Below are 11,318 nucleotides of genomic sequence, written 5' to 3' on the forward strand. Positions count from 1 at the left end.
TACCCTCGTGTCAAGAGGGACCCTCTTCTTACAATCCAATTGCCCATAGCTGTTGCCTGAGCTCTATGTTCATGCTGAGGTTGAAGCTTCATGGTGGCTGGTACCATGGATCTGTCTCTAGCCCAATGGCGTGAGCTGGGCCTCCCTGGAGAAGAAACCTGGGTTCTCCAAGATATGTGATCAATGCCGGGGCCCCGCCAGCAGGCGAGGGGATCCCAAGGCAGTTGCTGGGCATGGAGGCCACGGGGGCATAGGCTACCAAGGAGACAGAACTGAACCTCACATCACCCTGCTTGGCCCCGGAGGATGGCTGGTTAGTCAAAGACGGGTAAGATTCCTCAGGGAGGAACGACCTAAGACAGGCACAGTCGCAGAGGGGTCGGCAGGAGAGAACTTGGGGGTCAACAGAGGTGGGGCACAGATCCTCACCCCCCCAAACTATGCAGGGGCTTGAACACTCGCCCCTTCTGAGGGAGGTCTCCTGCCCCCATGGCTGCTTCCCACTTCCCACACCCAGCTCAGATCGGGACCCAGGTAAAAACAGAGACTAGCTGACAGCAGCTGCCTTATCACTGCAACAGGACTTGTTTCCCATTTCTACCTTGGACCACAGGGAAAGGGGCAGCTGAAGGAAAGGGCTGTGTCAGGATGCTGCCTTCTTCCCTTTCTTCTTCTTTTTTCTAAACACTTCCATGCCTTGTAGTTCTTTTGCTTTCTTTTCTTTTTCTCTCTACTACCCTCCATCCTCCATAACAGCTGACCCAGAGACACAGCTTACTCCTCCTTGGACACCGACACCACCATCAAGCACGGCCCTGATGGACCCTTTGATGCAGCCCTTCAACTCACTGACACTTCGGGAAGCCCGTCGCCAGTGATGCCGCCTGATAGCCAGACCAACAAAGACAATCAAACCAACAACTTGAGGACAGCTGAAATCTCTTGACTGAAGAGGCCAGCAACCTTCTACAGGAACAAGGCTCCTTGAGCAATCAATCCACTATGTTTATAGCTATGCTTATTGTCATTGCTTGCCAGTCTTCTTCCGAGTCTTAAATAACCCAATCTGAGAGGTGGCCACTGATTTGCATGCGCTATCATTTAAAAAATAAAAAAGGGGGAATTTGCCGGAAGCCAGTCCATCCTTGCTGCTTGACACAGTCGCTGCAAGAAAGAAACATCTGCACAGCATATGTTTCAAGGGACCTGGCATATATAGCATATTGTTCTTAATATGTTTGCTCTCCTTAGCGCCATGTGTTTTAACCAAGGTCACCTCTCTGAGAAAGGTTGTTTCCCCAGGTGGGGATTTTTCCATGAGGTTAGGGATGAGATACAACCCCTTAATTAAGTGCCAGGCGGGTAGTTAAGCTACATAATCTTTACTCCCTGGAATGGAGATAAGAAACGCCCTAACCTTTGTAATAGAAATTGACAGGATTAAAATCAGCTGGTATAAATACAGATGTAACAAGACAAAAAACATCAGATCCTCATCAGATCCAAATCAGATCCTAACCAGAACTTGGCCAGAACTTGGCTTGAGATCCTGGCTAGAGGTCCTGACTAGGGTGCTGATCAACTGAAGGCTGTCTCTGTGTCATTCCTTCTTTGCCGTCTCTGTCCACACCTTTGGGGACCCCTGGACCTGCTGGGGTTGGACCCCAGCATCAATACATGATCTTGGTACATTTTCCCACTTGTTTATATCTTCCTCTATCTCTTTATTCAACATTCTGTATTTTTCTGAGTACAAGCCTTTTACCTGCTTGGTTAAGTTTATTCTTAAGTATCACAATTTTTTTTGAAGCACTGCTAAATGGAGTTGTTGGTTTGGTTTCCCTTTCTGAGAATTCATTATTGATGCATAATAGTACCATTGATTTCTGGGTGTTAATTTTGTATCCTGCTGCATTGCTGAATTCATTTATTCAATCTAGGTGTGTGTTTTGTTTTTCGTGGTTTTTTTTGTTGGAGTCTTTTGGGTTTTCTATGTACAATATGATGTCTTCTATGAATAATAAGAGTTTTACTTCCTCCTTTCCAATTTGGATGCCTTTTATTTCTTCTTCTTGTCTCATTGCTGTGGCTAGGACTTCAGTACTACTTGGAATAAGAGTGGTGAAAGCGTGCATTTCTGTTTTGTTCCGTTTCTTAGGAGAAATGGTTTTTGTTTTTGTTCATTGAGATGATTCTGGCTGTGGGTCTGTCATGCGTGTCCTTTATTGTGTTGAGATATGAGTCCTCTTCTCCCACTTTGCTGAGAGTATTTATCAAAAGTGGTGCTGGGTTTTGTCGAATACTTTTTCTGAATCTATAGATATGGTCATGTTATTTCTGTCTTTCAGTTTGTGTATGTGATGTATCATGAGTATTGATTTGTTAATATTGTACCAGCCCTGCATCCCTGGATGAATCCCATTTGGCCATGGTGTATCTTTAAAAATATGTTTGGATCCAATTTGCTAATATTTTGTTGAGGATTTTAGCATCTATGTTCATCAGGGATATTGGAATGTAATTCTCTTTCTTGGTAGTGTCATCTGGTTTTGGCGTACGACCGCTACCCTTCCCATTGGCTAATCAGCATATCCTTATGCAAATTAACTCAGCCAAGATGGCGGCCGGCAGCCAGGCAGCTGGAAGCGAACATGAGGCTTGCTTGCTCCAGTGACTGCAGACTCCAACGTTCCCCGCCCGCCTTGCCAGCCTCTGAGCTGGCAGTTTGAAACATTCTAACAAATATAGCCAGCCGGGATCTCAGAGCTGGAGTTATACATTGTTTCGATTATAGAACGCAATCAGCAGCGGAAGCCTCAGAGCTAGAGCCAGAGCTAAAGCTGGCCCAGAATAAAAAAAAAAAAGAAAAAGAAAAAAAGGAGCAGTTGGGGAGCTTCAATCAACAACCGCCAGCCTGAAAGCAGCCCTCAGCCCCTCACCCAGACTGGCCAGGCACCCCAGTGGGGACCCCCACCCTGAAGGGTGTGTGACCAGCTGCAAACAGCCATCATCCCCTCATCCAGGCTGGCCAGGCACCCAGTGGGGACCCCCACCCTGATCCAGGACACCTTCAGGGGCAAACCAGCCGGCCCCCCAGGCCTCTATTCTATATAGTAAAAGGGGTAAATATGCCTCCCAGCACCGGGATCAGCGGAGCACGAGACCTCCTGGACCCGGGATCAGCGTGACAGGGGGGCAGGGCCTTAAACCCCCCTGATTCGCCCTGTGGCTTTTGTTTTGACAGGGGGGCGGGGCCCCAAAACCCCCCCCCCACCCACCACCAGGCCCTGCTCTGTGTGTGACAGGGTAGAGCCATAACCTCCCCATTGGCCCTGCCCTGAGTGTGACAGTAGTGGCACCCCAACCCCCTGATCCGCCCTGCTCTGTGGGTGATAGAGGGTGGTGCCCTAACTCCCCTATTGGCCCTACTCTGTGAGTGACAGGGGGGAGCTCCCCAACCCCCTGATGGGCCCTGTTCTGTACGTGACAGGGGGGAGCTCCTCAACCCCCTGATGGGCCCTGCTCTGTGCATGACAGGGGGGAGCTCCCCAACCCCCTGATTGGCCCTGCTCTGTGCGTGACAGGGGGTGGCGCCGCAACCTCCCCATCGACCCTGCCTTGAGTGTGACAGGGGCAGTGCCCCAACCCCCCAATCAGCCCTACCCTGAGCATGACTGAGGGTGGCATCGCAACCTCCCGATCTGCCCTGCTCTGTGCATGACAGGGGGCGGTGCCCCAACTCCCCAATCGGCCCTGCTCTGAGCCCGACCAGGGGCTACACCTAGGGATTGGGGCCTGCTTTCTGCCACCCCGGAGCAGGCCTAAGCCAGCAGGTTGTTATCTCCCGAGGCTTTTTAAATATTGTTGGATCCAATTTGCTAATATTTTGTTGAGGATTTTAGCATCTATGTTCATTTGTGCACTGGGCCTCTAGTCTTTCTTATAAGTGTCATCTGGTTTTGGGATTAGGATAATGCTGGGCTCATGAAAAAAGTTTGGAAGTGTTTCTTCCTCTTGGATTTTTTTTGAATAGTTTGGGGAGTATAGGTGTTAGTTTGTCTTTGGATGTTTGGTAAAACTCCCCTGTGAAGTCTCTCAGAGCAGGACTTTTGTTTGCTGGGAGTTTTTGGATTCCTGCTTCTATTTCCTCAGTTGTTATTGGCATACTCAGGTTTTCTGATTCTTCCTGTTTCAGTTTTGGGTACTGTGTTTTTCTAGGAATTTGTCCATTTCATCCACTTTGTCCAGCTTGTCGGCATATAGTTGTTCATAGCACTTTATTAAAATCCTTTTGACTTCTGGGTGTCGGTTGTTCTGTCTCCGCTTTCATTTCTGATTTTATTTATTTGGGTCTCCTCTCCTTGTTTTCTGATGAGTCTGGATAATGGTTCATCAGTATTTTTTATCTTTTCAAAGAACCAATTCGTGGTTTCACCAATCCCATTCCTGTTGGTGAAAGGTTGTGTAGTCACCAGAGCCGTCAATCAGGAGGAGAAAAGGGGAGACACACAGAGGTCAGGGAGCAGTGCATGACTTGGGGAAGCTTTGCTGAGCGCCCCCTGGTGTCCTGAATGCCCCCTGCAGCCCAGCCCTGCTGTCTCCTCAGGGAGGTTTGTGTCTGGGCTCACACTGATTTCCCCTCACTGTGTGTTTCGCACAGTAATACACAGCCGTGTCCTCGGCTCTCAAGCTGTTCAGTGTTAAGTATACTTGGCTCTTGGATGTGTCCCTGGTGATGCTGAGGCGGGATTTCAGTGTTGGGTTGTAGTATGTACTTCCACCACTCCACATGGCCCCAACCCACTCCAGCCCCTTTCCTGGAGCCTGGCGCATCCAGTGTACAGGATAGCTCGTCAGAGAGAATCCAGAGACAGTGCAGGTGAGGGAGAGGGTCTGCGAGGGCTTCACCAGTCCTGGGCCCGACTCCTGCAGCTGCACCTGGGACAGGACACCTGGGGACAAGGAGCATCAGTGCTGTCAGTCACCTGCAGTCACAGCCATCCCACGACCCCTGTCTAACCTCTGAAACCCTCACCTTGGGGGGCTGTCAGCAGGCACAGGAGAAGACCCAGCAGCCTCATCTTCTAGACCACAGCTCTGCCTTCCCCGAGACCTCAGTCCTTTGTGAGGAGAGAGCTGTGAGCCTGCACAGCCCAGGAGAGGATGTACCCTGGAGCTGGTACAGAAATTTGCATGTGGGTCAGCCTTTTCTTAATAAGTAGAGAGACTGAGGTCGGTATTCACTTTGATTTGAGTAACTACAACGAAAGCACAAGAAAAAGCAAGACCCTTGATGTTGGATACTTTTTATTGTGTTACTAGAGGCCCAGTGCACTAATTCGTGCAGCAGTGGTGTCCTTTGTCCTGGTTTGCGGGATTAGGCTGAAACCAGCAATCCAGCATCCCCCGAGGGGTCCCTGATGGTGAGAGGCTGCGGCCAGGCCAAGAAACCCCACCAGTGCACAGTTGGGGCTGGGGAGAGACATGGGAGGTTGGCCAGCCAGAGAGGGACTGCAGGAGGGCTCCAAGGCATGTAGGAAACATCTCTCTCAGGCCCTATCGTCCAGACCACAGCCGGAAGCTAACCTTCTGGTTAGAGCATCTGCCCCCTACTGGTCATTGTACTTCATAGCTAGCGGTTGATCATTAACATATTACACTTTGATTGCTTGATTGAACAGCAGACTGGTCGACCGTACACTTAGCACATTAAGCTTTTATTATATAGGATAATACACTGTGAAAACTCTTCCCTTATGCAAGCCCATTGCGTATTGCACAGACCCCGAGCTAATCACTTCAGAGATAATCATATCTTAACCTGGAGAAAAGATTAGAAATAAAAGCAGTGATTATGCATGTGAACCATTGAGAATCTCTCATATTTTAAATGATATGGCAGCCTGTTAAGTGACCTGATTTCTCAGTCTAGTGTTATCAGTGATGTAGGGGTTCAGAGTGAGGGGAATTGTAGAATTCCTAGCATACATTTTCTCACAGAAAAGGAAAACATCCTTAATGTGTAATGCACACATTCTCCCATCAGGCACAGGATTCGGAAAGATCTTCTCTTGCTAAGCTTGTCATCAAAGTTACTTGATGGAATATTTGATGGGGCAAATGTATTTATTTTATTAAAGTTCAGTTCACCACTATTTTCTTTGATGGGTGCTGTTTTGGGCAATTTTACAAAGAATTTCCCAGAAATTTCTGGGCCTCCACTGCCCATGTGGATTGGCTACAGAAGCCACAGAGACTGGAGCAGGTTCTGGTACCAGAGGAAAGCACTACTGGGAAACTACCCATAAATGTGGACCGACTGTGGAACAGGCTGAGGGGAGGAAGCTGGCACTGTGTTGAGTCACATGACAGAAATGTGCCTGAGGCTCATGGACAGAGAGTTACTGGACATGTGGGTTTAAAACCTCCAGTGAAGGCCCAGAAGGAAGTGCAGGATATGAGAGAGACAGCTCCTGTCATCGTAGGAAATATCTGAATAATGATGAGCAGGAGTTGATTGAAATAGAAACCTTAAAGATCATGCAGGCAGGGATCAAGGGAAATAAGGAACCTGTCACTGCAAACTGGTGGGAGGGGGACCCCTGTTTCCTACATGCACATTCTCACAGTGTCTCTGTTCTAGAAGGTGACACCTTCCCAGGCCCAAGGTATTCCCACTTGGACACCTTTGGGTTGATTAACCACATGATCTCACCATGAATCCCCCAAGTTGCATAATCACTGGGGTCCCATTTATGAAATCTCTCAACACTCACTGGGAAGAGTGCACATTCCTCACTGGAGGAGCCAAGGGGATGGTGTGTCTGTATGAGGCGCCTTCATTCCATTGGACCACGGCTCCTGTCTCAGTCCATCATCTTCATTGTAATCATCATCATCTTCATCATCACCACCACAATTTGCTTACTTATTCTTGTTTTCTATGGACATGGTGATTGTCCACACACAATGACTTCTTATAAGTAAACAAAGCAGGCGCCTCCTCTTCAGATGCCATTAGGGATTGAGACCCCAAAGGCCCAATTGTAAGTTGACACAGGCCTTGGAAAAAGTCAATGACAGATCAGTGGGAAAGGACAGATTCCCACCAAGACATTGGACTGAGATTCCTGAGATTCCTTTCCATTTCTATCATCACCATCACCACCACCACCACCATCATCATTGTCAACATCAACATCACCATCATTTGCTTACTTATAATTATTACTTATAATTAATTATTCTTCTGATATTTTTCATATGGTTTTTGTACAGTCATAAGGACCTATTTTCTTAATTTTGCTCAATGTATGTAGTTGTTAAATAAAATGCAACTATATTTTCTTTTTTGTTGGACTTCTAACAACTGAGGGCTCATTTCTGCTTCTTCTCCATCTGCACCCGCACCGGAAATTGTATAAAAAATCATACTTTTCTCATTGGAAGATATTGGGAGATTGAAACCACACAAGTTCTAGAAACAGAAATTCTCCCTCTCCCCCACCACCTCACCAAAATAAAAGCCCTGTGCCCTCTCCTTTCCAGTCTCCATCCAAGCAGGTCTGATTTGCTGAGTGATTTTTCCTGTGCTTCTCAGGGGTTTCAATCAGGAGCATAATAACCATCCCACTTCCCCTTGGTGTGTGTGTGTCATGAACATCTGTACCAGCTGCTGTGCCTCTGCTTCTGCATGGTGTCCACTCCTCTGGGTGCTGTGAGCATGAGGACAAGACCAGGACTGTCACCCTGTGGGTCCTTCTTCTGCAGCTTTGGGTTCACACACATGTGGGGTCCACGGTCCAGCATTCAGGGGAGCTGCACTGTTGGGTCATTAGAGCCTCTTGTTAGATTCAGGTGATGTAGGTCAGAAGATTTGATGATAAAACTCATTATGGCACAAGTGTGTATGAAAGGGACTCTCTACCTTTTGTTCACAGGAGAAAGTTCTCTCTTTAAAACAGACTTTCTAACTCAGAGACTCAGATGTCAGCGAAAAATCAGGATCCAGAGGTTCCCTGGGGGAAATTGTGACATGAAGAGGAAACCACACAGGAACCAGCCCAGACCTACAACTGCACCTGCTGCTGGGATGGTCCTTGTATTCAGGAAAAAAGCATAGACCCCAATAGGAAGCCTGCACAACCCCTCCAGGGACAGCCTCTGAGTTGAGACCCTAGGTTTGCTGGTCCTGAGCACCCCCTGGTGTCCTGGACGCTCCCTGCAGCCCAGCCCTGCTGTCTCCTCAGGGAGGTTAGTGTCTAGGCTCACACTGACTTCCCCTCACTGTGTCTCTTGCACAGTAATACACGGCCGTGTCCTCGGCTCTCAGGCTGCTCATTTGCAGATACAGTGTGTTCTTCGCGTTGTCTCTGGAGATGGTGAAGCGGCCCTTCACAGAGGCGGCGTAGTATATGTAACTACTACCATCACTACTAATGAGTGAGACCCACTCCAGCCCCTTCCCTGGAACCTGGCGGACCCAGTGCATCCAGTAGCTACTGAAGGTGAATCCAGTGGCTGCACAGGAGAGTCTCAGAGACCCCCCAGGCAGCACCAGGCCTCCCCCAGACTCCACCAGCTGCTCCTCACACTGGACACCTGCATTCCATGGCATAAATATACCACAGCTTTTTAATCCACTTAGCTACTCATGGGCATTTGGGCTGTTTCCAGATCTTAGCTAATACAAATTGTGCTGCTATGAACATAATTGTTCATACATTTTTTCAAATTGGTGTTTGGGGTCCCTCCGCATATATTCCTAAAAGTGGGATCACTTGCTCAATTAGCAGTTCCATCTTTAATTTTTTGAGGAAACTCCATATTGCATTCCATCATAGCTGCAGCAATTGGTATTCTCACCAGCAGAGTATAAGAGTTCCCTTTTGTTCACATCCTGGCCAGCACTTGTCATTTGTTGATTTGTTGATGGCCGCCATTCTGACAGGTGTGAGCTTCCTGTGCACATTCTTCCTTTATGCAAGTTCACGGCCTATTGCTGAGACACCAAATAGTTACATCAAAAATAGTCATGGCACTAAGTGGAGAGAAGACATGAAATAAAAGCAGTGATCATGTATGTGCACAACATAGTATCATTCATATGTTGAAATGATGGTAGAAGGAGATTGAGTTGTTTTCTCAGTCTAGTGTCATCAGTGATGTTGGGATTTATAGGGAGATGAGTGAGAAGAATTCCACAGTAGAATTTCGCACAGGAAATGGAACTTCAAACCCTGAGTGAATCCCTCCCTTCCAATCTCCCTCTGCACTTCCCCTTGGTGGTCACTGTGGTCAGATGGTGGTGGGCTCTCCCCCATAACATACAACATCCTTAATGTGTAATACACACATTCTCCCATCAGGCACATGATTCTGAAATATAATCTCATGTTAAACTTGTCATTGAATATCCTTGATGAAATTCTTGGTGGGACAAATGTTTTGCTTTTATTAAAGTTCAATACATCAGTATTTTCTTTATTGGCACCTGTTTTGGGTGATTTTACAAAGAATTCCCTAGGAAATTGTGAGCATCCACTGCCCATGTGGATTGGCTACAGCAGCCACGGGGGCTTGAGTAGGTGCTGGTACCAAGGGGAGCGCTGCTGGGAAACTACCGATAAATGTGGACTTGACTGTGGAACTGGTTGAGGGGAGGAAGCTGGGCTTGTTTTGAGTCACATGACAGAAATGTGCCTGAGGCTCATGGACAGAGAGTTACTGGACCTGTGGTTTTAAAGCCTCCTCCCGTGAAAGCCCAGAAGGAAGTGAGGGCATGAGGTACAGACAGCTCATGTCATCATAGGAAATACCTGAATAATGATGAGCAGGAGTTGATTGAAGTAGAAACGTTTAGGATCATGCAGGCAGGTGTCAAGAGCAATAAGGAACATGTCACTGCAAACTGGTGGGAAGGAGACCCCTGTTTTCTACATTCACATTCTCAGTGTTTCTGTTCTAGAAGGTGACACCTTCCCTGGTGCATGGAATTAGGACTTGGATACATTTGAAGTCATTACTGATATGATCTCAACATGGATTCCTGAAGCTGCATGATTCATTGTTGTCCCTTCAGTGAAATCTCTCAACACTGCTGGGAAAGGGTGGACACCGCTCATTGCAGGAGCCATGGTGATGGTGTGTCTGTATGAGGAGCCTTCATTTCATTGGACCAGGACCCCTGTCTCAGTCCATTCTTGTCATCATATCCATTATCATTTTTATCACCACCATCACCATCATCATCATCACCCTCATCCTCATCAGCACCACTGGCTCACTTATAATAGTTCTTGCACTCCTTTCTGTAGACGTTGTTGTTGTCAACAAATAATGACTCTTTATCTCATTTTTGGTCATATATTAAAAATTTTAAGGAAAATACCAGGCCAGACATTATATTACTTTACATTTGAATGCTGACAATGGTTGGCTCATTCCTAGCCTCTTCTCCATCTCCCCCACATGGGAATCTGACCCGAAATATTTGTCTCCTCTCCATTTGTCACTAAGAGGTAGAAACCACATAAGCCCCTGGAAGCAGAATTCCTCCCCTTCCCCACCACCTCACCAAAATAAAAGCCCCAAACCAGTCTCCTTTCCTTGCTCCATTAAAGCAGGTCTGACTTGCTGAAGGACCTTTGCTGTGCTTCTCAGAGATTTAGTTATGTATGTAATAAACATTTCATGTACCTTGATGTGTGTTTGTCGTCACCCTGGACATCTGTACCAATCTGGTGTGGGTCCCTATGCCTCTGCCTGGTGACACCTACTCTTGTTGCTATGAGCACCATGACAGGTCAATGACCTTCACCACGAAGGTTTTTCTTTTCTAGCTTTGGGGTCACATTACTCTGGTGCCCACTGTTTAACATGCTCCCATCCTGCTGCCTGGGACCCTGAGCTCTGTGGGGCTGAGTTGCACTGTTGAGTAAACAGAGCCTCTGGTTGGATTTAGGAGACCAGGGTCAGAAGATTCGATGATTATTATTTGGACACAAGACTTTCCCAAAGAAAGTCTCTGTGGTTTGGCCACACGAGAAAGTTGTCTATCTTCACAACAGACTTTTCTCGCTCAGAGACTCAGACATACATGCAGAATCAAGATCCAGAGGTTCCCTGGGGGAAACTGTGACATGAAGCATTGACCCCAATAGGAAGCCTGCACAACCCTCCAGGGAGAGCCTCTGAGCTGGGACCTGGGTTTGCTGGTCCTGAGCGCCCCCTGGTGTCCTGGACACTCCCTGCAGCCCAGCCCTGCTGTCTACTCAGGGAGGTTTGTGTCTGGGCTCACACTGACTTCCCCTCACTGT

Source organism: Myotis lucifugus, unplaced genomic scaffold, assembly GCF_000147115.1.
Source record: "Myotis lucifugus unplaced genomic scaffold, Myoluc2.0 scaffold_972, whole genome shotgun sequence".
Taxonomy (NCBI): Eukaryota; Metazoa; Chordata; class Mammalia; order Chiroptera; family Vespertilionidae; genus Myotis; species Myotis lucifugus.